This window comes from Adiantum capillus-veneris, chromosome 6, assembly GCF_014529385.1.
Source record: "Adiantum capillus-veneris isolate H3 chromosome 6, ASM1452938v2, whole genome shotgun sequence".
NCBI classification, from domain to species: Eukaryota; Viridiplantae; Streptophyta; class Polypodiopsida; order Polypodiales; family Pteridaceae; genus Adiantum; species Adiantum capillus-veneris.
The window spans coordinates 5,527,514-5,553,273 of record NC_140936.1 but is presented as its reverse complement, the minus strand read 5'-3'; the positions used below and the strand labels follow the sequence as shown (position 1 = coordinate 5,553,273).

Here is a 25,760-nt window from a genome sequence, read left to right as displayed (position 1 = left end):
CAGATGACTGAAACCTCGACTACAACCAAACCTCCTATCCAAATCACACCAAATCAAATTGGCACTAGAAGAGTAGTGTACATCAGGTCCATGTAGTTAGCACTTAAAAAAACTCACCGGTGTACAAGCATGAGAAAAAAACATGATTTTTTCTCTGTTTTGCATGAAAAATGAATTTTTTCAATTGTTGAGATTCTGCTTCTTTTATACATGAGTTTTGAAATGGGTGACACGTTAATCAGCTTATTAGATACATGGAAATTGAAAAAGCATCACTTCAGCATCTGACTAATCTCCGATCTACTACAACTATTCACATGAGCTATGAAGTCCGAGGCTAAAGGCAAGAAGAAGAAATGGGGTCTCAAGAAGAAGCTCGATCAGATTCCACCGTTTAGTTTGCTTTGAGGTTCTCTAAAAGAGGCATCCACTTACATTGAGAAGGAAAGGCTTGATCTCAAGGGAGTAGTAGTCTACAAAGCCACCTACAGGTATTCAGAGAACAACATGGTCACAATCCCCATGATCCCCTAGGAAGCCTACACCTTTGCAAGGAAGCTGCCCGTTGAAGAGGCATTAGAGAAAACATATATGCTCAACTATTTCTAACTACCCCCATGTGGAGTTGACATCTAGAGATCCCATGAGCTCTACACCAGCATCACAAAGGAGGGCACAACGGAAATCTCTATCCTCGAAAATGATAAAGTCCAAGTCAAAATCACCTCAGAGCTGATCGCAAAAGCCCTAGGTCTATCGGATAAAGGAGCCATCATGAAAGGAAAGAAGGACATGGGAGTGGAATTCTTTGTGAAAAATGGAGTAGCGGTAGCCTTTGCAAACATGGCATGACAGGAAGGGTACTTTTCCACCCGTATGTTCATGTAGTTCTTTCACATTGACGATAAAAGACCAAGCCGATACACTATGCCCAATCACACATTGGCAACAACCTACACCTAGGCTTACCAGTAGAACACACTGGTGACCATAGACCATGCCTGATATTTGCTTGAATTTCTTACAAAGAATAATAAACATACAAAACTCACCTACCTGTCAGCTCCAAAAATTTTAACAAGAATAGCTTATCAAACTATCGGAGCATCTCAAGATCTTCTGGAAGCTCCCATACAGAATGATTGGATTCAATTTCAAGAGGAAGAGATCAAGGAAGATATGGATTCAATTTCAAGAGGAAGAGATCAAGGAAGAGATGGAAAAAACAAAATTAACTTAAAGCACTACCCAAACATGCTCTAAGAGGAAAGTACGCAAGTCCGAGTCCTCTGAAGGAGAGCAAGGAGACAAGAAAGGTAAAAATCCCATGCCGATGCCTCAGCCCGGGAGAGAGGAAAATGCTTAAAGGAAAGCTCGAGAAGAAAGGTTAGCATAAGAATTTTAGAAGGAAAGGGGAGATGAAGGAGACTTTGCAAAAAAATGGGTGCCACACAGGGTTCGAACCAAAAACCAATCAATAGCTCCTATCGATGCAAAATAGTTAGAAGAAATGTGGGTGCAAATGGAAAGAGCTAAGCTTGCAGAAGAAGAAGCCCAAAATACCACAGAGGAAACAAAGAAGATTGAGGAGAAGCCTGACACAGATAGTTCAATGGGGAGTTCCCAATCTCAATCAGAGAAACATTTTTATGAAGACTATGGAAATGATGTGAGTACGAGAGAAGTACCAAGAGTACACCCAGAATGGAATCACCTCCTTATGAGAAAGCTTTTTCAAGAGCTCCGAGACTGATGAGATATGTCATTGAGACAAGATCCATGTGTCTGTCTCGAGTCGCAAAATGCATGGCATTGAAGTATAATGGATCAAGAGATCCCCATACACATTTCGCATCGTTTAAATAGATATTGAGTGTTGAACACATCACAAATTTCCACATTCAATTTGAAGATTTTGGATTAACCTTGTAAGGCACAACCTTACTTGGTTCCAACCTCTAAGAAAGGAAGACTATGGAAACACAAAAGCGATGTTACAATATTTTGTTGAGGAGTTTTGGACGAGAGGAATCAAGCACAATATGGTGTCACAGATTCATTGTTTCAAGCAAAAAGATGGTGATTAAGTCCGAGAGGCAGCCTTACAATTTAAGAAATACATTGAAGGTGCCCGCCACGTGAGAAACCTCAGGAAGATCGCCAAAGATCGGCAAGTAGTTTTGTTCATTGAGGGGATTGAGAACGAGCACCTCAAGAAGGATTTGCACTTGAAAAAATGCACAACTTTAGACAAGGTCATAAAAGAAGTTGTCTACCTAATAGAAAACTGTGGATCTATTGAGAAGTATCACAAGATGTGGATGTTGTCTTGAAATCAATAGCTAACGGATCAAATATGACAAAATCGACTCCACTCAGCAGACAACTATGAATATGGATCATCTTGCAAATAACCTATAAAGAGAATGGATCAAACTTTGAGATTCCGAAACCAGAGAATACCACCATTAAGACATTGCTCATCATGTGTAGAAGATCGTCCGACAACACATTAGTGTCCCCTATTGCCATAGCAGTATCCTAGACATAAGTGGTGTGCCATCGAGAATAAGTGAACAAATCATAACATTGAGGATTGTTACTACAATATGGGTCAAGCTAGGAAAAGGAATTATTAGCCTAACCTAAAATACCAACCTAAATCACCATTGAATCCTCATATCAATAGAATAAGCCAACACCAGCACCACCAAGATATGCTTATGGGCCAATCAATCCTTAGCTAGGATTTGAAACACCAAGACCAGTGTTGGCCATCAACCGCCACTACCAAGTGAACCAGGCAGTGGTGAGATATGTGTATCCAAACCAATACCCAGAAAAGAATGCCTTAGTGTTGGTACAATCGTATTACAAAGAGGAAAGCTATGGGTATCACCATGCATATGATCCTAACCCACCACTTGTTATGGAGTCATATGACCATGAGAATATCTCTTTATCCTCTAGTAATCCTCACTTGAAAATAGGGAGTGTATTTTAGAATGAAGGGTTTATGTTGAGCCAAGGAACACTAATATTCATAGTCAATCAAGGAGAGGCTAAACAAAACATTTATTCTAAAGATCATCTGCCCAGCAACCAAGACAACAAGGAACTCTAAGACCTGGTTTCAAGTGTGAAGGAGACCATTTAGTTAGAGAATGCCCAACTAACTGACCTAATGTTGTAGCCAATACTCCTTAAGTGAAAAAGAGTGATTGTAGACATTTTGATGAATTTGGAATTAAACATGTGTACCAAGATTGCCCTCAGAACCCAAATAAGAAAGGAAAAGCAACAGTGAACATTGTAGAGGTTTTGATTTACATGCAAAAGTTGCATTGAAGGCAGTAATAAGAGTGCAAGTGAAACAGAAAGCGACAAGTGAGAAAAGCACTGATGACTCTAACAAGTTTGTGACTGTGAAATCAGCAAAGAAATCTGTGAGAGATTAAGGAAGAGCTCACTATCATAGGAAGCTAAAGGCTATTACAGTTGAGTTATTGCAAGCTTGAGAGCAGGTACAACAATCAACAAGGTCTTCATCTAGTGTGATACTAGAAGAAACACCCAAAAGCGAACAAGAGCCAAGTGGAGTAAAGCCAAAAGATGCTAGTTCAGGAGGTTTGGTCTTAGTCGATAAAAAGTTTGAGCCATTGGAAGAAATTCTAAAGGTGTATGAAGTGAAAAGGTTGATTAAGACTACAGAAGCGCTTATGCAATCTCCACCATATATGCCAGCTGAGACTAGGATAATACTACAACCACCTGTTGATTCTAAAGAAACAAATGAGAGAAAGGAAGAGTGCTTAAATGACACAGCTGAACAAGTTCTGATGAAGGAAGCTAAGATTTTAGTTGACGACAGGGTTCACAAAAAGAAGTCAAACAAGAATGGTGAGAAAGAGGATAAAAGAGGGATCCTACATCCTCAAGGGATTGGGAATGTGACTACTTGTGGAGAAGGAGTGATTGAACTCATAGTAGAAAACAACAAATGAATGTGTTACCATATACCTTCTACCATGCCAAAAGTCAAAGGTGATTGGTCTGAAGAATTTTGGGATGTAGTTAGGAAAGCTAGAAATAGAAACCATTTGTGGGAATCGGTACCTACTATAGAAGTCGACCTCGACAAAGGCATGATGGAATTTGAGATGCAATCCATGTATGGTGACCAGGGATTGGAAAGATTAGAGGATAGTAGAGAAGAAATCCTTAAGGAGTTGCCTTCCTACTTGGGATCTTATTTGGAAAGATCTGATGTTATTGTTTTGCCATCTTAGAGAAGAAATCATAAGCCAATCATAGATTCTCAATTATTGCAAGAATTTATGTTAGCACTGGTGATATGCACACTGACAATAGCTACGCTATTAAAAGCTAGATCTCAGATGTGGAGGGATGTTGGAAGATGTCTTAAGAAAATGGGAATCAAAAGTCCTACCGAGACAATAGATCAAGAAGTAGAGAATTGAATCCAACCCAAAAAGGATGCAAGTTATTTCCCATAAACAAAATTGATGATTATTGCAAAGGTGAAGAGGGGAACACCACATTGCCCATAGAGTATCAAGAAATTAAAACAATTTCTATTTTGGACAGTGGTGTAGGTGTGTCATTACCACTAAAGTAATTTGGGAGAAACAGGGAAAACCTGTCCTTAGGCAAACACAGATGAAATTGCAAGGCTATATTGCAAAACCTAATGGAATTCTCTAGCAGATGGTAATGACTTCTTATGGACTTGACTATAAGCACACATTTGTAGTGGTAGATTTTGGTATTGAGAATGACTATGATGTTATTCTAGGAAGACCATTCATGCACCAGTTAAAAATGGTTCAAGATTTGAGCTATGACTATATCTACTTATGCCGCATGGAGACCACCATGCGCATCAATTTAAAAGATTTACGTAATGTTAGGTAAAGGCAATGTGCCTCACCGTGCTTTGCCACGTCCGCTGGCCAGTGTCTGGCCGCCCACATTTATCTCCTTATTCTTTATACATACAAAGAATAAGGAGCTCTCACTGATTCTCACAATGTGCTCATACAGTGAGGTTTCGGAGATCCACCCCACATCCTTGTGGCATGCTCTTTCTCTCTCTCTCTCTCTTCTCTCTCCATCTTTGCTGCACACACACATGCCTTTGATCTATTTTTTCACAATTGGTATTAGAGCTTTGGCTTCACGACAGATGGAGTGCTACAGAGAGGTGAGCTTTCAGCTATGGTGAGCTCATTTTCAGTGGAAGCTTGAGATTGCCTACATGCCTCCACAATGCACAATGCCATTGTTGGTCATCGCACAACTGATAACTCCCACTGCAAATGCACCAATCACATAAGCAAGATCAGGTCTTGAGACTAAAGGGTCAGACATGAGAGACCCAAAATCCAGCAAAACATGCATTATGTGTGCCAACCTATCCCTCTCAACAACCTTAGTGCCATATGCATCCTCATCAGGAACCACCTCACTATGCATCACCATGTCAGCATCGTCTGGCAAAGGCATATCTGTTAAGAACAATTGCAAAACCAAAAAATCAGCACCATTGCAATCATACACAGCTATCTGAAGGAAATTGGCGCCCTCAAATGTATCGGACACATCATAAAACAATGCATCGATCTCTGGCTCAACTGATGTCGCCTCAACTGATGACTGACCAAGATATGCATCCCCAGAGATACCACTGTCTGCATGAACATCACCACAAGACAAACACACAACCTGCTCTCCATGCAGCACATTTGCAAAAGAGACACGCCTTGTCTCTTCCTCCAAAAATGGCTGTAAATACATAGAGACTACATCGCCTTGTGTGTCTGAAATATGCGAAGGGTATACCAGACCACTCCTAGCACCTCTCGCTATCACCAAAGATCCCCTATGCATCTAAAATGACCACTCTCCAAGCAGTACACAATGTCCACTACTTTGCAACTGACGCACTGAAATGAGACTCTGGCTTAGTCCCGGTACATAATGTACATCTCGTAGTGTAAGGAATGCACCGCTAGGTAATGACATGCATACATCTCCAACACCCTCTATGCCATGTGTTGAACTATCAGCAAACTGCACACAACCAAGTTTCCCACTAGAACAAATCATGATGTGGCATCATGTGAAAAACTATATGCTCGTCTAGTAGAAAACGTGTAGACAATGTGCTAACCCTAGACACAAAGGAGTCTAAAGGCAAGCTAGACTCAAAAGTGACATGCCCGTCACAATGCATACTCTCTAGCATCTGCCCTCATAGTAGCACCATGCATCTTCCTCTTTTGTTGCCCCATACGCCTAAAGCAACGGTGCCTAATATGTTCGGCATGGACATGGCTGCAGTGCCAACGTCACTCATGATCGTGAGTGAGAACCGCCTCTAACCTGAAGTGTCTCCATATCCATGCCAAAACTATTGCAAACAATGCTCGAGATCACAAGACTCTCTCACCCGAGAGCAAACCAATGTCTCAAGAAAAAAAGGTGAGCAAATGGTCAAGCTTACTAGCCTCTGCAATAGGCATACATACCTTGTAAAATTTTGGCAGAGTCTCCTCTGTAATTGGAGCAAAAAAACTCAACAGTAAATCACAATGGAGGAAACAACAAATTACAGAGTCTCCTCTGTAATTGGAGCAAAAAACTCAACAGTAAATCACAATGGAGGAAACAACAAATGCCCAAATGGCCAATCCGAGAATGTACTCGTCCGGAATCACCTCATAAATTCATACATTGAGTCAACCACTCTAGCCAAAGTATCACTCAATGATGCCACAAATGACATACATATGTGAGTGAAAAAAGTTGCTGCCAAAATGTGTCAATGAATGAACAATGTGCCAAAAAACCATAGCATAGACAACCTGTTTAAAAGTGGAGTCAAAACTAAACCACTATCAAGAGTAACAAGAATTGTACTTGTAGAGTAACACAAGTTCCTATATGGCTGAAAAATATGGTTCTAAATCAGTCCCAAAACAACTCCAAATTAAACTCTCAAATAGCTAAAGAAACAGGTCACAATAGTGCCGCAAATTAGCTTACAATTGAGCCATACATAGGCACCTGCAAAGAGGAAATGATGTCTGAAAAATTCAGCTCACAATTGACCACCCTCAAACCTGCCTGTAAACCTATCAATGTGAGAGCTAAGCTCGATCACAAACTATGGCAAGTAAACTCCAACCACTATCCTACAAAATCATACACAACACAACATCTCAAGACACCTGCTGTGTCGAAACTGCTATACAAGCCAAAACAATATAGAAGATGTCCTCAACTACAAATGGCAACACCTGTGGGAGTACTAGACTCAACCTATAGCTGGGAGCCAAAAATTGGAAGCTCCAAATGGCCGAGCACTCACAACTCAAGACCAAAACATGCACAGTAAAATACGCTCATGATGCACCACCCAAAAGGGAAAACATTGCATGAAAATCTTGAGTGCTACAAGCAATCTCAATCTTCATCGCACCAACGATGTGCATAAAACTGCTAAGAAAATGTCACCAAAGTTTTGTCAGTAAAAATGGCTACAAAACTAGTAATCAAAGTGACTGCATACTCAAAACCATGAGCAACCAAAGCGCATCAAACCTCACTCCAAATGCATGCACCAAACTCCACACTTTGCATACATCATTGCAAACACCTGCAAATTTAGTACACAAATACCTGCTCTACCTGTGACTGCCAAAAAACATGCTTGAGGCATACATTACTGAGCTGAAAATGCAATCACACGAGTCTACCTAAGCATCTGACCACATAGATCATACATCATATCCTCCCATCTGTGAGAAAATATGCAGCCAATACCACTCTCGCATCCAAGAGCAAACCATGTGTGAAATCCTCGATACACAATAAACAGCTGCTGTAGCAAAACTTTTAGAGGTCAAATCAGTCCAAATAGACATTGCCATTGTGTTTGGAGCATGCCAAAACCCTAGGTTACACCCTCACCTTACATAAATCGCATTTCGTATGCAAAAGCTGCGCAAAAAACATTGTTATGGAGCGCGAAAAATGACATGCAGAAATGAAAATTTGCATTCTTCCTGCAAGTATGGCTGCAAATAAGCATACGCACTTGTAATACACCCTTCTCCCAAGCTTGGGAATGTCCCTCAAGATTCCATGAACACAGATCTGGTGGTTGCTCACCAATATCGATACCGGCATCAAGAGTGTCATCGTGGCTCTAGCCCTAGTGGTATGCATGCTGCATTTCCACTAGAGCGGTTACAGATGCACTCATATGTTTGGAGTGAGCCAGTGGCCATAGGTTGAGGGCCGTCTTCTCTCACCTCTTCTATATACTAGTTGTAGGCTAGTCTTCTCATCACTTATCGGCACATAGTCTTTAGTGGGAGAATTTTAAGTAAAGGTGGTGTGCCTCACCGTGCTTTGCTCATGTCCGTCGGCGAGTCGCCCACATTTATCTCCTTATTCTTTATACATACAAAGAATAAAGAGCTTCCACTGATTCTCACATTGTGCTCATACAGTGAGATTTGGGAGCTCCACCCCACATCCCTGTGTTGTTCTCTCTCTCTCCCTCTCTTCTCTGTCCATCTTTTCTACACACACGCATGCCTTCGATCCATTCCTTCACACTAGAACTTTTATAGAGGAATTTGATTCGGCTATACAACTGCAAAATCTAAAACACCAGCATGAATGAATTCTAAAGCTTATCTACGGATGTGTGAAGCTTCTGAATATGAAATCCTTGTAAAAGAGGAGTGTAATTTAGAAGTAGGTCATTTGAAGATTCTAATTATACATCTGAGCCTTTTTTAGAAGAAAAAATGACACCCCTAGAGTGGACGCAAATTCTAGCCACCTTAGGTGTGTGTCTCAATGAGATCACTTCTATAAAATTTTGTGACAAGAATGGTTTGGGCTTGATTCCATTTTGCATAATAAGCGAGATTCAAAAACAAGATGATCAGGAAGGCAAAACGGATCAAAGCATATATACATTGGTCAAAAAACCAAGTGTATTTCACTACAAAATTGCTTACACAGAAGATATCAAGTGACAAATAAAAGAAGGATTCAAAGGATATCTTCAATGCAATAGACACATAACAAAACATTACAATTGTTATGCCAAAAACAACACCTAAAAATCTACTGACAATAATAATGGTACATTTGTAGTTGATTCACTCCCGCCAGCACAAGTCTTTGAGAGAAAGCTACTTATTACAAATTTTGTGTCAGCTATTGAAGACCCAAGGACATCAAGATAGATCACTCAAGTCAACCATTCCAAAAAAAATTGGATACCAAAGAAGAGACATGCCAAGGTCACACCAACACAGGACCAAACACTCTCAAGGTGACAAATATGGATACTGAAGGGTACCTGAAGAATTTATGCAAGCTTCATTTGGCTACCAAAGGCCCAATTGCAAAGTTTATTTCAGCAAGTTCTAAGTCAACCATGGTAGAGATATGATGGGGACAAAATAGCATATTCCAATGTAGAGTGGCCTCCCTATCTCTCCTCTCACTCTAACCCACATATATATGGCCTGATCATCTCTTTGAACAATGTCAATGAGGTGTTGAATCTCCTCCCCGAATAGGATTGCCAGACCTCCAGACCCCCATCCTCTATGCGCTGATCTCACATCCTGTCTACAAGTAGTTTCCCAATGGTATGCAGTCACTCTAGGTAATGTGCCCCAACAGTGATGCATTTTTGAGTAAAAAATAATGTCTCTTCCCTTAAGCTGTCCTCAAATGCGCCTACATCTAGCTTCATTGATCCATTACAATTCCATGCTGCCGTTTCACCCACAATTACAAAGGAAAGACAAGCAACCAAGCGTGATCCACTACTAGTCATCCATACTCCAAAGGTCAAGAAAACACAAGTAGTCAAATACAAACAGGTATGGTACCTAAGAAACAAGTTACCACCCAAATATCGACACACAAGCTATGGATTTTGAAAAACTAAGTTCATATTCGTCCCATGGAGACCATAATCCCCATAATTGCTTCAAAGACACCACAAAACTTAGCAAAGTCAAAACCCACTATAATGGTGTGGCATCCTAAACTTCCGACACAAATTCAATCCAAGAAGTAGTTTCAACCTTCATCAATTCAACCAACTTACAACACTTGTTACATGGTATGTGCTCATTAATGTAGGACCAAGTCAACCTCATCGTCGAATGCCCTTAAGCAATTAGCTTAAGACCCACCTCTTGCACATCATTAATTTTTCCATGCCTATGAATTCCTAAATGTATTGGACTTATCCAATGCCAAGAACTTGCTTATTTCACCTTGCGAGAAGTCCAAAAGTGGTAGAAATCTTCCATTGGAGGCCACATTTATGGTACAAATAGTTCCGTACCCTTAAAAAATCATGGGAAACATGCCCAAATGCTGGAAGTCAATCAAAGTTGAGATCTCCAATTCATGGGAAAGAATCGTGATTTTTTTCCCACAAAGGCTAATCACACACCAACAAAATTTTCAAATCAATAGCCACTTTGGTAAGAGCCCATAAGCCCCCTTTATGAGATCAAAACTCAAAAGGGTCTTAGAAGTTGTGTACAAAGCTTGTTACAATGTGTCACACTTGTTGATGCAGTTTATGTACCTGGGATCAAGAAGAATCTTTTGTCTATATCTGCACTTGCTAGACTTGGACTTGTAGTCAAATTTGTGGATGACAGATGTACAGTTCATGATCTCAGTATTGGTGATGAAATTGTTGCATCTGGGCTTTTGTGTCATGGGTTGTATAATTTCACTTTGTATGAAAAGTGTGGACAAAATATTGCAAATGCAATTGCTAATTCAAGGGCTATTTCAGATGCAAAACTTTGGCATACACGTTTTGGTCATCTGAATTTTGCCAATTTGTTGCGTTTGCAAAAATCTCATATGGTTGCTTCTTTGCCACCTCTTGAAGCACCTATCAAAAACGTTTGTGAAGGCTATATTTTGGGTAAGATGCAGCGTTCAAAGTTTCCAAAGGATGGTTCAGTTAGGACCACATGCAGGTTAGAGCTTGTGCATACTGATGTTTATGGGCCCATGCAAACTCCATCCTTGGGCAATTACCTTTACGTCGTGACTTTTATTGATGATTACTCCAGGCATACATGGGTATTTCCGCTTAAAGCGAAGTTCAAAGTTTTTATATGCTTCAAACAATTTTTGGCTATGGCTGAAAATGTCTTGAAATGTACTATGGACACCCTCCGTTCCGATCGAGGGGGGGAGTATATGTCTCATGAATTTAATGCATTTTTGGCTAGTCGTGGGATAAAACACCAATGTACAGTGCCTTGTGAACCTCAACAAAATGGTATTGCTGAGAGGAAAAACAAGTCACTTACGCAAATGGCATGATGTATGGTCAAAAGTCAAGCTTTGCCGCATTCTTTTTTGCTTGAGGCCATCATGTGTGCCACTTATGTACTAAACAGGTGTCCTACGAAATTTTTGCACTCTATCACTCCATATGAAGCATGTCATGATAGAAAGCCTTCTATTGAGCACATGCGTGTTTTTGGTTGTTTAGCATATGCTTTGGTGCCACAAACACAACGCAAAAACTTGGATGATAAGGCTGTCAAATGTATTTTTGTTGGTTATAGTACTGAAAGCAAAGGTTACAGGTTGTATCATCTACAAACAAAGTGTATTCTGGTTTCACGGGATGTAGTGTTTGTGGAAGATTCTATTCAGCCCTTAGTGTCATGTACTAGAGACAATAATGTAAGCTCACAGGACATTTATGACACTTTGTTGCCTTTCAGTGGTGGAAATACAAAAGTAAATCCCAATGAGACAAATGTACAGCCTATGGGGGTTTCTGAAAATGCTACAGATCAACCTATTACTGATGCAGATGTACATGATGTACTTGATGAGGAAAGGGCTGAAAATGAGTAGGCTAGAGGTATGCCAAAATGGCTAGTACATACACTGTGTGATAGTAAATTTTTGATGCACCTTTGTCTAGTCGTACTCATTCAGGCTCTCGCTATGCATCTTATGCATCAGATTGTTATGCTTTGGCTGTGTCTAGCTTACATCATGTTGAGGAACCTCTATCTTTTGATAAAGCATAGAATTTAGAAAATTGGATGGCTGCCATGCAATCAGAATATGATGCACTTATAGAAAATGACACATGGACTTTATGTGATTTGCCTCCTGGAAAAAAGGCCATTGGTACGAAGTGGGTTTACAAGTTGAAACACAAGTCGGATGGTGAGATCGATCGCCATAAGGCTCGACTTGTTGCAAAGGGTTATGCACAGCAAAAAGGCATAGATTATGAAGAGACTTTTGCTCCCACTTTTTGTATGACTACTGTGCATTTTTTATGTGCATTGGCAGCTCATTTTGGTTGGGATGTACATCAATCAGACATTGTTACTGCTTTCTTGAATGGTGACATGTTTGAGGAAGTTTATGTAACGCAACCTCACGGTTTTTTCAAGAAAGGACAAGAGGAAAAAGTGTGCAGATGTAAGAAGGCTTTATATGGGTCAAAGAAATATCCTCGTGCTTGGTATGAGAAAGCTGACACTCATTTGGTCAAACAAGACTTTCATAACAGTCCAACAGAAAGCATATTGTATGTAAAGCATGAGGGTGATGTACTTCTCATTGTGATTCTTTATGTAGATGATTTGCTCATCACTAGACCAAATGAGAGACATATTGCTAAATTCAAGGCTGATTTGAATGCTACTTTCAAGATGAAAGATTTGGGACTGTTGCATCATTACTTGGGTATACAGTTTAAGCAGTGTGATGGTGGTATTGCCTTGTGTCAAAAAAGTTAGATAGAGACATTGCTATGTAAGTTTGGACTTGAGGATTGCAAACCCTATTGCCACTCCTATGGAAACAAGTTTGAAGTTGAGTCTACATGATGCTGGCGATCTTGCTAATGTCACTCTTTACCAAACTGTTGCTGGATGCCTCATTTATGTATGTAACATGAGGCCGGATATTCAGTTTGCACTCTCACAGGTCAGCAGATTTATGCATAGCCTAGGGTCTAAGCATTGGCAGGCTGTCAAGAGGATTTTTTGCTACCTTAGTGACACTTTACATCTTTGCTTGTTTTATCCCAACGGGGGATCATTGCCACCAGATTTACATGCTTTTTTGGACTCAGATTGGGCTAGTTGTTTTGACACGCGAGTGTCCACAAGTGGTTTTTATTTCATGCTTGCCAGTGCATGTATATCATGGTTGAGCAAGAAGCAACCTACTGTGGCCACTTTGAGTTGTGAGGCTGAGCTACAGTTGAGTGTGTATGGCTCAGACGCCTTACGGTTGATTTGGGTGTTGGACAGGACACTACCAACACTATCTAGCCTCACAGTCAGAGCGCATTGGCAGTTGTGAGGAACCCAGTTTTTCATGCTCACACAAAGCACATTGAGATGAATTACCACTATGTCAAGGAGAGGCTCTAAGCAGGAGAGATCAGCTTGGCTTATGTGCCAACACAAGACAACCCTGCAGATATTTTTACAAAGGCATTGTCTCGTGAGAAGCTAGAAGATTTCCATAAATCTTTCGGCTAACTCCCCTTTGTGGACTGATCATGTCCTCAGGGCATGGCACTTCTCTTTACTCATGTGCCAGCTCTCGTTCACCGCATCACTCCAGGGGGGATTCGTTACCATGTACATGTGGTAGTGATGTGTGTGAACACACTAGGACCGTCGGGGCATTTTTTCCCTCTGTAGGAGGTTTTTTCCACAGTGCATTGTATATACGCCCATCACTCTAGGGCTATCTATCTTTACATTGCACAATAAGTAACACACTCTCTATTGTGTGCCTTGAGCTTCCTTTGTCTTCTCCAAGTTGTGTGAGTTTCTCTGCAACCCTAATTCCAACAGCTTCATCTTCCCATGTTGTGTTTTCTTCAAGATAGTGTTACCACTGGACAAGGTGTTCTCTAAATTCTATTACGAAGGATGTTCTCTTGAGATTCCAAAATTCTAGAGGGTTGGAGCTCCAAGATGTTTTGGTTTCCATGAAAAAAAATTCATCAGTCAAGGAGCTAGTCATGACTAGGAATGGGCTAGGAATATAGGGTTTCAATAAGCCTGCACGGAATACATTATGGACTTTGAGATGAACGAGAAACTTCAGCTTATAATCTTGAGTACTTATACAATAGATGAATTCATAAGGACCATGATAACATGGGCTAAGCATCTTGTACCTCACAAGTGATAAGCTGCTTCACTTTGAGCATATTCAAAAAAAAACTTTGTCTCCTTCCTTGAATTTTCTTTCAAATCTCTAACCATCAATATACTGATTTTGGAAATCTTGAGCTGCTTAATTATCCTTTTGGATGGCCTTATTTTGGTTTTCCATAACTTTGAGCATCCTCTTACAAGCTTAAACTCTTATTGTAGAAAATGAAAAGTTGAGTGGAGAGACACGTTCTTTACTAGATAGGGCACAGAACGTGTGAAGCATTGTAAGTATACTCCACTAAAGGTAGAAATTAAATTCATCACTTAGGATCCCTGCTACAATAAGCTTTGAGAATATCTTCAATGATTTGGTTGAGCCATTCAATTTTCCCATCTAATTAGGGATGGTATGCATTACTAGATTTTAACTTCTTTCCGATCACTTTAGAGAGAGAGGTCCAAAAACTCAAAATAAAATTCGCGTCTTAATAACTTACCAATCCATCTGGGAAATTCATGCAATCTAAAATCTCCTTAACAAATAGTGATCCCAATGTTGGAGGTGGTAAAGGTTGTCTTGACAGGAATGAGATGTGCAACCTTAGTGAGCAGGTAAACAGCCACCATAAGTAAACTATATCCTCCTTGAACCATAACCAATCCAATGACAAAGTCCCTCCTTATGTACTCCCACTTCATTAAGGGAATTTCAAGTTCATCTGGGAGTTTAATTCACTCTACCTTAATCCTTTGGCATGTCAAGCATTGGTGAACATAGCATAGCACATCCGCCTTTTTTTCAATTCAATAGAGGCTTTTGTGCACAACATTGAAGCTTGTTGCATACCATGAATATTTTAAAGAAGGACTATCACGGACCAGCCTCAACCAAGATAGCCTCCCATAGGTTAGTATCCTTTGGTACACATAACCTATCTCTATAAAAGAAACAATGGTCATCATAAAGTGTTGCGTTAACAAGCAAATTGCCTTTGATACTCTATATTTAATGATGTAGATTCCTTGTTGATCCTTTCAATGATTAGGTTGTTGGGTATAGATATGAGGCTGAAAAAGAGTTTTTGACTAAGTGAAGCTGCAAATAATTTTTCCTTTCCTGGGTCATAGGTAATGTCAAAGTCATATTCTTGTAGAAGTTCTACCGAGCATCTTTGTTGAATATTCAAGGTTGGTTATGTGAAGCTCCACTTTAAGCCTAGATGGTCCATTATAAGTTGGAACTTCCTTCTCAATAAGTAATGCCTCCATAGCTTTAAAATGTTGAGGTGGTCCGGGGTGGGCAACAAGACAAGCGACCTTTAAACACTCCTCAAGGCTCTTGTGCGGTGGATGAGTGGTTAGAGATACACGATGTGCATATTGATTTAACGAGGTGTATAAGAAGGATACGCCACGGTTCACTGAGGGAGGCATTTAAAGAGAACAATTCCAATATGCTACATAAGTATCATTATATACCACCGCCACTCCTAGGTCAAACACATCTTTTCTGTCCTGCAATGTAATGTGTGAAACTTTTATAACTTCAATGTTTTTTCTTCATACAAAGCCACCAGACGATGCAGCATAATGATCTCTATATATTAAAAAAATCTCTAAACAAGACACCATTTTGGGCTATGTCTACCAACAATTTCCTTGGCATGATTTTCTTGGAGACTTAAATATAACCAGATTCTAAGTAGGTGCATGAACACCTACCTATGTAGTTGGATGCTAGCTTGAGTCATGTGTTGGAAAGGATTACAGAAGCGAGAATGCCTTCAATGATTGATTCTTATGTTTTTGACTCCACTGGCTTGAGTATTGCAAGAATTGAACCTGCTAGTAGATGTCAATAGCCGGCAAGGGCTAGTGTGTATCATTGCAAACATCACCCATGGTAACCTGTGATAATACTCTAATAAGATCAGCAGCTACATACAAGTAAACAGTTACCACCAATGTGTGTGTGTGTGACGAAGAGAGAGAGAGAGAGAGAGATAGCGAGAAAAACCAAGTGGCGAGGGCTAGACACATACTGCATGGGCTACCTTGCTTGCTGCTCGAATCTATGACTGATAATCAACAATCTGTGACTGATTGTATTCTCTTTGCTGATACTCAACAATGTGTGAGTGTGTTCTGAAAGCATTCTACAATCTCTGTGTGTGTGTGTGTGTGTGTGTGTGTGTGTGTGTGTGTGTGTGTGTGTGTGTGTGTGTGTGTGTGTGTGTGTGTGTGTGTGTGTGTGTGTGTGTGTGTGTGTGTGTGTGTGTGTGTGTGTGTGTGTGTGTGTGTGTGTGTGTGTGTGTGTGTGTGTGTGTGTGTTTTGAGTGGATCTACCTGTGTGAGTGAGTGTGTGTGTGTGTGTGTGTGGCGGGGGGGAGGGGGGTGTTGCCTACCAAATCATGAGAGACACATAGAGGTGGTGAGAAGAACACGAACCAGAACTGCCGATTATGGACGACCATCAATAAGGCTTGCAGTGAAGAAAACGTAAGGGTTTGTCCATAGCCACATTTTCACCAAAGAAAGGGCCATCATAGAGGGCTTTGGAGCATTCCTGAGCAAATTGAATAAGCTATGAAGCACAAGCCAGCTCCCGCATGTGTGTGTGTGTGTGTGTGTGTGTGTGTGTGTGTGTGTGTACCAGATCCCACGAGGGATAATAGTGCTCAAGCTCGCATGAGATTGCAGAGCCCGATCCTTCACGCGGTGGATGAGTGGTCAGAGAGACACGATGTGCATAATGATTCCATGAGGTGTTTAAGAAGGATAGGCCACGGTTCACTGAGGGAGGCATTTAAAGAGAACAATTTCAATATGTTACATAAGTATCATTACATACCATCGCCACTCCTATGAGCATATTATAGCATAATATCCTATGAGCATATTATAGCTCATGTACCATGATAATGTACAAGGGATAGTGTTAGAGAGAGATCGAGAGAGATCGAGAGAGATCGAGAGAGAGAGAGAGAGAGAGGGAGAGAGAGGATTTTAACATTGTAGGAAGCTATCCCAAGAGACCTCAAGGATCTATCTGAGAGAGCTAAGTAATGACTCCTTATTGATTGCCTTATTTTTTGACAAATTATATAAGCAAGTATGAGTACTATTCAGGATGGTACCTTAGATCCTCATTGTGCCCTGTTTTTATACAAGCTTGGTAAGTATACTAAGAGAAATCCTAATTTGAAGCTCTAGATAAGGCAATAACATCTAAAAGCTTATATAGGCAAGTAGGTATGCAGGTCACCCATACACAAAAAAATCCTTTGTAAATGTGTGTGTGTGTGTGTGTGTGTGTGTGTATGTGTGTGCATGTGTGTGTGTGTGTGGCCCTCCCCTGAACCAGTTTCCAAACTAAACAGTTTATGGATAAAGTATACCAATGCATTCAAGCTTTAGCTATAGCCGGCCAAGGTTTAGCAAAGGCACTGCCGTCAAGATAGCGAGAGTGAGTTACCAAAGAGGTAAGAAGTTAGCCAAGAGTTAGTCAAGGAATTGTCAACTAGATAAGTTGTGTGTGTGTGTGTGTGTGTGTGTGTGTGTGTGTGTGTGTGTGTGTGTGTGTGTGTGTGTGTGTGTGTGTGTGTGTGTGTGTGTGTGTGTGTGTGTTGAGTGGACCTCCCCCATCCTAGAGGAGAGATCCAGTTGCTGGAGGATGGTCCACCAAGTGGACCAATCCCCCAACAATTGTAGTAAATGCTTCTTAAAAATTTCCATGTTTATAGCTCAATCACATGTATTGTGTTAAAAAGGGTTTAGATGTGAAAATAACCATTTGTAACGTGTTGAATAGGGTTTAGATGCACGAATACCCAATTGTTGTATGATAAAGGGGTCCTCCAGGGAGGAGAGTATGGTACTATGAAAACTACATACCTGACATCTCATGATTTTGGTTGATGTGTCACCCCAAATTTATGAACTATGTCGTCATGGTGGTTACTATACAATGCTCAGATCCTGCAAGATAAAGACCAGTTGAAACTACACTCCTGCTTGAGGGTGGACATTGATTACAGTATACGAATTATATGTAAGCATGTAGGTGCTTAACCAATTTAGGAGCTGAGGGCCCCAACCCATCCCTTTGTATTGGGTGGATCAAGCTAGTAATAATGTAACTTGTATTAACTTGACCAATTTAGGAGCTAAAGAGCCCCGACCCATCCCTTTGGATTAGGTGGGTCAAGCTATTAATAATATATATTAAACGCTCCAATTATTAGGGAATAATTATACCAGAGAGCAGGAAATCCAATTCTTAGGGTATGAATACCCATATCCTGGCAGAAACTGTTTGAGTGAAGTCAGGATAAATTGGAGTAGCTACATTATTATTTAATATATTATATAATTCCAATTGTTAAGTATGGCACTAGTCCGACCAAAGACTAGTAGGGAAAAGGAGTGTGTGTTTAAGCATGAAAATCCCCCCATAATTCAACCATACTTAGACAATTGTATTAAATAATATATTAAATAACAATCTTTTAAAACAAGATCTCATAAAACTCCATTAACATTTCATATATACCAATACAACATTATGTATCTAATGGATAATACAGTCATTTAGATCAAAAATTTGATCTTTGATCATTACAAATTGATATCTTGATGTTGTATCTTTGTGTGTCCACCCTTTGGGTTGAGTTTCCATTACATCTAGATGGAGAAGGATCCAGTTGTTACCTGCATCCATACAAAAACATTTAGTTAGAACTGGCTATGTTTGTGTGTTTTGCAGGTGTCAACACTGGATCCAGTTGTCATCCATGTCACACCTGTAGACCTAGTTTACACCTTACCCTTAGGATTGACTATTAAGTTAGATTCAAGTAAGATCACCTCGAAATGTATATGCATGTGTATCCCAATAATCATCGAGTTCTTTGAAAAAACTACTAGTGTTGATTACCATATATGATGCAAATACGTATGTATTTCTAGGTTATCTATCAATGTAGAAAACCTGGCAAAAATTGGATAGCACCTCCTTTGTAATTCGAGTAATATTTCAAAAAACTCAGTTTATGCCATCTCCCAACAAGATCCTCCACATGAGTTTTACTGCTTTAAGAACTAACATATATCTCATGTGTCAAAAACTAGCAGTATATCACATGTTACTAGCTCAAAAATATGGTAGCATCCTCAAAACATATTAGAGACTAATATACTTTGCAAGTAATTCCTTTTGAACATCTTGTCATATCACATATGTTCAATCATGAAAGAGAATCAATAGTCCTCACAAACCCATCAGTATCAATGATATTTCAGCTTATGTAATGTCAATCACCATGCCAGAATATGAATGCAATTTCTATACCCTTTCCACCAATTATCTCAATAAAAACTAAGTGTGTATTTTTTGTTCCAAAACATTGGTTTTTATGTAAGAAAATCTAACCAATTTAGGGCATCAACTTGCTGCAACTTGAAATTGCTTTCTCACAGCTCTGTGAACTCAACCTCTCTTGAGGCACTCAACACAAGAGGATTAGGTTTAATACAAAAATCATAAGTAGTATCAAATTTACCAAAGATTCTGTCTATGATTGGTCTTTGCCACCATCTATACAACTCCATCATTGTCACTTTAGTAGGAGTCACTATGCTTTTCTAAGTAGGAGTCACTATATCACTCCAGCTTGAATCAAAGAGACCAAGGTCTCAATAGGTACGGTTTACATTACCTGCCTAGCCAAAATCAAGCAGCATCTTGTTTGTAAATCGAACAAATTTTCAAAAATTCAGTTTGTGTCATCTCATAATGAGACCCTCCACGAGAGGTTTACTGCTCACCATTCATGGATTATACCCATTCCTTCTTATATTTTGAAAGCAAAAGTCATTAAACCATAGATTTCTCAATGCATTTAAGTTTAGAAGTTTATGCATGTTATTTTTCAAAATGAATTGTTGTACAAAAATCCAGATTGCTATCTTTCTCAAGACACACTAAGATTTTAAGGCTAGGTCAAACACATCTTTTCTGTCACTTGCAATGTAATGTGTGAAACTTTTATAACTTCAATGTTTTTTCTTCATACAAAGCCATCAGACAGTCCAACATAATGATCTACATATATTAAAAAAACTTTAAACAACACACCATTTTGGGTATTTCTACCAAAAATTTCCTTAGCATGATTGTCTTGGAGACTTAAATATAACCAGATTCTAAGTAGGTGCAACCTGTGTAGTCGATGTTAAGTATGGAGCCTGATTTACCCTTGTAATTTTCTATGGGAAAAACGCACATTTGTAAGGCCCCCATTATGAGGAGAAGCCATCGTGCGTGAAGGAAAAACACTCACCGGAAACCAAAATTTTCACGGACAAGAATCAAGGGCAACTTTAAAGGCCTCGGGGGCGGAGGCCCCCGGGAATATTCCTTTTCGCCGGAATATTATAGCCGGACGGCGGCCGGAAAGTGGTCGGAAAACAACCGGTCGGTTGGCCGGTGGCCGGTAGTCAATGGCCGATGGCCGGTGGCCGGTGGTCGGAAGTCAATGGCCGGTGGCCGAATTCAAAAGCAGACTTGTCTTCTAGAGGGCGGCCACACATGGGCGGATTGGAGGGTCCGATTTGGACTTATTCACACAAGGGCGGCTACACATGGTTGTCTCTCATAAGAGAGGGCAGCCCTTTTGGCCTATAAAAGGAGGCCATTTCTACACACATTTCATAGTGTGAAGTTGATGCAACAAGGTGAGTGTGAGGTGGTGAGAGTGAAGCAAGGCGGGAGCTACATTAAGGGTATAATCCCTTTGTAAACTACTTCTTGTTTTGAAGTACTAAAGCCATTGAGTGGCTGCTTTCCCGTGGACGTAGCCCACATTGGGTGAACCACGTATATCGTGTGTACTCTCTCTCTCTCTCTCTCTCTCTCTCTCTCTCTACTCTATAATCTCGTGTATATAAATCTGTCTCTCTCCATTAAGTAATCTACTCAATTATCTATTTAGCTACGTCTTATTTTCTTACAATTGGTATCAGAGCAAGGTTTTCTCATAGCTAAATTATCTCAAGGAAAGGATTCCTTGAATTGAGTGGGAGTTATGGCGGAGGAAGGGAAGCTCAAGATTGAGAAGTTCAACGGCAAAAACTACCAACATTGGAAGATGCAGATTGAAGACTATCTCTACCAGAAGGACCTCTATTTGCCACTAGGCGGTCTTGCGAAGAAGCCCGCAACCATGGCAGATGAAGCATGGATTGTCCTTGATCGAAAGGCACTGGGAACAATCCGGTTAAGCTTGGCATCAACGGTGGCCTTCAATGTTTCGGAGATGAAGACCACGGAGGACTTGATGAAGTCACTTGACGACTTCTACGAAAAACCATCGGCATCCAATAAGGTATTTCTTATGAATCGCTTGTTCAATCTAAAGATGGCAGAGAATGGTTCAGTTGCAGAACACCTAAATGACTTTAACACAAACATAAGTCAACTTCGATCAGTGAAAATCAATTTCGATGACGAAGTACGAGCTCTCCTTATACTATCGTCTCTACCGGATAGTTGGGACAGCCTTGTGATGGCTGTAAGTAATTCTATCTCTGGTACAAATACTCTTAAGTTTGATGATGTTGTGGGTGTTCTCCTAAGCGAGGAAATGCGAAGGAGAAGCACAGGAGAATCGTCAAGTTCTGCACTATCAGTGGAAACAAGAGGAAGGCTTAAGGAGAGGTTCAAAAACCAAAAGGGTTGTGATCGCTCAAGGCGGAGCAAGTCACGGACAAAGTCAGTTCTTGAATGTTGGAACTGCGGCAAGAAGGGCCACGTCAAGAAGGATTGCTGGTCCAAGAAGAAGAAGGAGACAGAGTCTCAAGACAACAAGCCAACATCGGAGGCCAATGTGGCAGGTAAAGTAGAGCAAGATGCTCTAATTCTCTCATTAGACAATGTGTCTAATTCCTGGATAGTAGATTCTGGGGCTTCATTCCATGCGACACCACACAAGCAACATTTCCAAGACTACACCAAAGGTAATTTTGGGTATGTATACTTGGGAGATGATGAAGCTTGTGAGATTGTCGACAAAGGTACAGTTTCTGTCAAAACTGCTAACGGAAATGAATGGAAGCTTAAAGATGTTAGGCATGTTCCTTCTCTTCGCAAAAATTTGATCTCTACAAGACAATTGTACGATGAAGGTCACAACATTGCATTCGGAAACAAACGGTGGAAGATCTCAAAGGGATCTTTGGTGGTTGCCAAGGGAGAAAAAGTCGGTACACTTTACTTGTGTACTGTTAGCACGCAACCTTCAGCTTGTGCAGCAACTACAGAAGTTGACAGTGCGGTGTTGCACTACGGACTTGGGCATATGAGTGCCAAAGGAATGCAAATCCTTCAAACAAAGAAGATTCTACCAGGTTTGAAAGAAGTGGACTTAGAGTTCTATGAAGATTGTGGTTATGGTAAACAAAAGAGGGTAAAATTTCAAAAATCGGGAAATGAAAGAAAAAATAAAAAACTTGAGTTGGTTCATTCTGATGTTTGGGGTCCTGCAAGTACACCATCACTTGGTGGCTCATTGTACTATGTAACATTCATAGACGATGCGAGTAGAAAAACATGGGTTTATGTCATGAAGAATAAATCCGATGTATTTTCCATATTTCAAAGGTGGAAAGTCTTTGTGGAAAATGAAACAGGTACCAAGGTTAAATGCCTCAGATCCGACAATGGAGGCGAATATTGCAGCCAAACTTTTGAAAGCTTTTGTGCTAGCAATGGCATTTGGAGGCAAAGGACAACCCCAAGGACACCTCAACAAAATGGGATTATGGAAAGGATGAACAGGACAATCATGGAATGAGCACGAAGCATGCGGCTACATGCAGGCCTACCGCTTGAGCTTTGGGCGGAAGCTGTAAGTACGTCTGTGTACCTAATCAATCGGTCACCCTCAACGGCATTGGATGGGGGAGTTCCAGAAGAGGCATGGACAGGTAAACCGGTGAATTATGCATTTCTCAAAGCGTTTGGGTGTGAGGCTTTCATGCACATAGATAGAAGCCTAAGATCAAAGTTAGATGCAAAGTCCAAAAAGTGTTTCTTCATTGGCTATGGAGAAGGAGACTTTGGGTATCGCCTATGGAATTCTGAAGATGGTAAAATCTTAAGGAGTAGGGATGTAATTTTTAACAAACAAAATATATACAAAGATTACTTGGAAAGAAAACAAACAAAAGAAACAGGTGATGAGTACATGGAGCTTGAGGAGGGTGAAGACTCAAGGACTGTAAACGGTGACAATGTGCAACAACGTCAACCAAATGAGGAGCCTCAACCTATTCCCCGAAGATCTACAAGATCCAGTAGACCTCCAGAAAGGTTTGTTCCTTCCTTCAACCATCTCTTGATCTCAGATTCTGGAGAGCCGGAATCATATGAAGAAGCTATGCAACATGAATCCAAAGAAGAATGGACGAAGAGCATGCAAGTGGAGATGGACTCACTACATCGCAACCAAACATGGGAGTTGGTTGAGTTGCCTAAAGGTAAGCGGGCACTTCAAAACAAATGGGTGTACAAGCTCAAGGAAGAAGAAGGTGGGAAGAAAAGGTACAAGTCTAGGCTTGTGGTAAAAGGTTTTTCTCAAAAGAAAGGTATTGACTTCAATGAAATATTTTCTCCTGTTGTAAAAATGAACTCAATTAGGCTTGTCTTAAGCCTTGTGGCTGCTCATGATCTAAATCTCGAGCAAATGGATGTAAATACGGCATTCCCTCACGGTGACTTAGAGGAGGAAATCTACATGCTTCAACCAAAGGGGTATGAAGTAAAAGGTAAGGAGAAAATGGTTTGCAGATTAAAGAAGAGATTCTATGGTTTAAAGCAAGCATCAAGACAATGGTACTTGAAGTTTGATCAATGGATGTTGGATCATGGATTCACAAGATGCAACTCGGATCACTGCGTCTACACGGAGAATTTTGGGAGATGGGAAATTCATCATCCTAATGTTGTATGTTGATGACATGTTGATTGCAAGTGCTAACATGCAGGACATCAAAGACCTAAAAGAGGAGCTGTCCATATCTTTTTCAATGAAAGATTTAGGTGCTGCAAAGAGGATACTTGGTATGAAAATATCAAGGGACAGGACGAAGAAGACAATAAAGCTACCTCAAGAAGATTACATCAAGAAGGTACTAGAAAGGTTTGCAATGCAAAATGCAAAACCAGTTTCTACACCTTTGGCTGGTCATTTTAAACTAACGAAGGATATGTGTCCGAAGACACAATAGGAGATAGCCTATATGTCTAAAGTTCCATATACTGCAGCGGTAGGTTCTCTAATGTATGCTATGGTCTGGACAAGGTCAGACATTGCACATGCAGTGGGAGTTGTGAGTAGGTTGATGCAAAACCCAGGTAAAGAGCATTGGCAAGCTGTGAAGTGGATACTTAGGTATCTAAAAGGGACAACAACAAATGCTTTGTATTTTGGAGGAACTGATATTTTTCTAGAAGGGTATGCTGATGCAGATATGGCAGGTGACAAAGATACTCGAAGGAGCACTAATGGCTATGTGTTCACGGTTGGAGGCACAGCAGTAAGATGGGCTTCAAAGCTGCAAAAAGTGGTTTCACTTTGTACCACGGAAGCAGAGTATGTAGCAATAACGGAGGCAAGCAAAGAAATTATGTGGCTTCACAGATTCTTAGAAGAGCTTGGATTCAAACAAGACAATTGTGTCTTGTACAGTGATCAGCCAAAGCGCTATCCATCTTGCGAAGAACTCAGCCTTTCATTCAAGGACAAAGCACATTGAGATGAGATATCACTTCATACGCACTCTTTTGGAAGAGGGACTACTAAAGCTAGGAAAGGTGATACAAGTGAAAATCCTGCAGACATGTTTACAAAGGTGGTCAACAAGGAGAAGTTGAGCTTTTCCTCATCTTCAATCGGCATTCAAGGATAAGAAGCCAGAATGGAAAGCAGTCACAGGTTTGGTTTGGAGATCAGTCTCCAAGTGGGAGATTGTTAAGTATGGAGCCTGATTTACCCTTGTAATTTTATGTGGTAAAAGCGCACATTTGTAAGGCCCCCATTATGAGGAGAAGCCATCGTGCGTGAAGGAAAATCACTCACCGGAAACCAAAATTTTCACGGACAAGAATCAGGGGCATGTTTAAAGGCCTCGGGGGCGGAGGCCCCCGAGACTTTTTTTCGCCGGAATATTCTGGCCGGACAGCGGCCGAAAAGTGGTCGGAAAACAACCGGTCGGTTGGCCGGTGGCCGGTAGTCAATGGCCGATGGCCGGTGGTCAGAAGTCAATGGCCGGTGGCCGGTGGCCGAATTCAATGGCCGGTGGCCGGTGGCCGAATTCAAAAGCGGACTTGTCTTCTCAAGGGCGGCCACACATGGGCGGATTGGAGGGTCCGATTTGGACTTATTCGCACAAGGGCGGCTACACATGGCTGTCTCTCATAAGAGAGGGCAGCCCTTTTGGCCTATAAAAGGA

The 25,760-nt window shown here is 40.7% G+C and overlaps 1 pseudogene; it reads right to left on the bottom strand.

Annotated features, from left to right (window-relative positions):
• Positions 1-7,189: 7,189 nt before the first annotated feature.
• Positions 7,190-25,760, bottom strand: part of LOC147455085 (uncharacterized) — a 57,512-nt pseudogene continuing 38,941 nt past the window's right edge.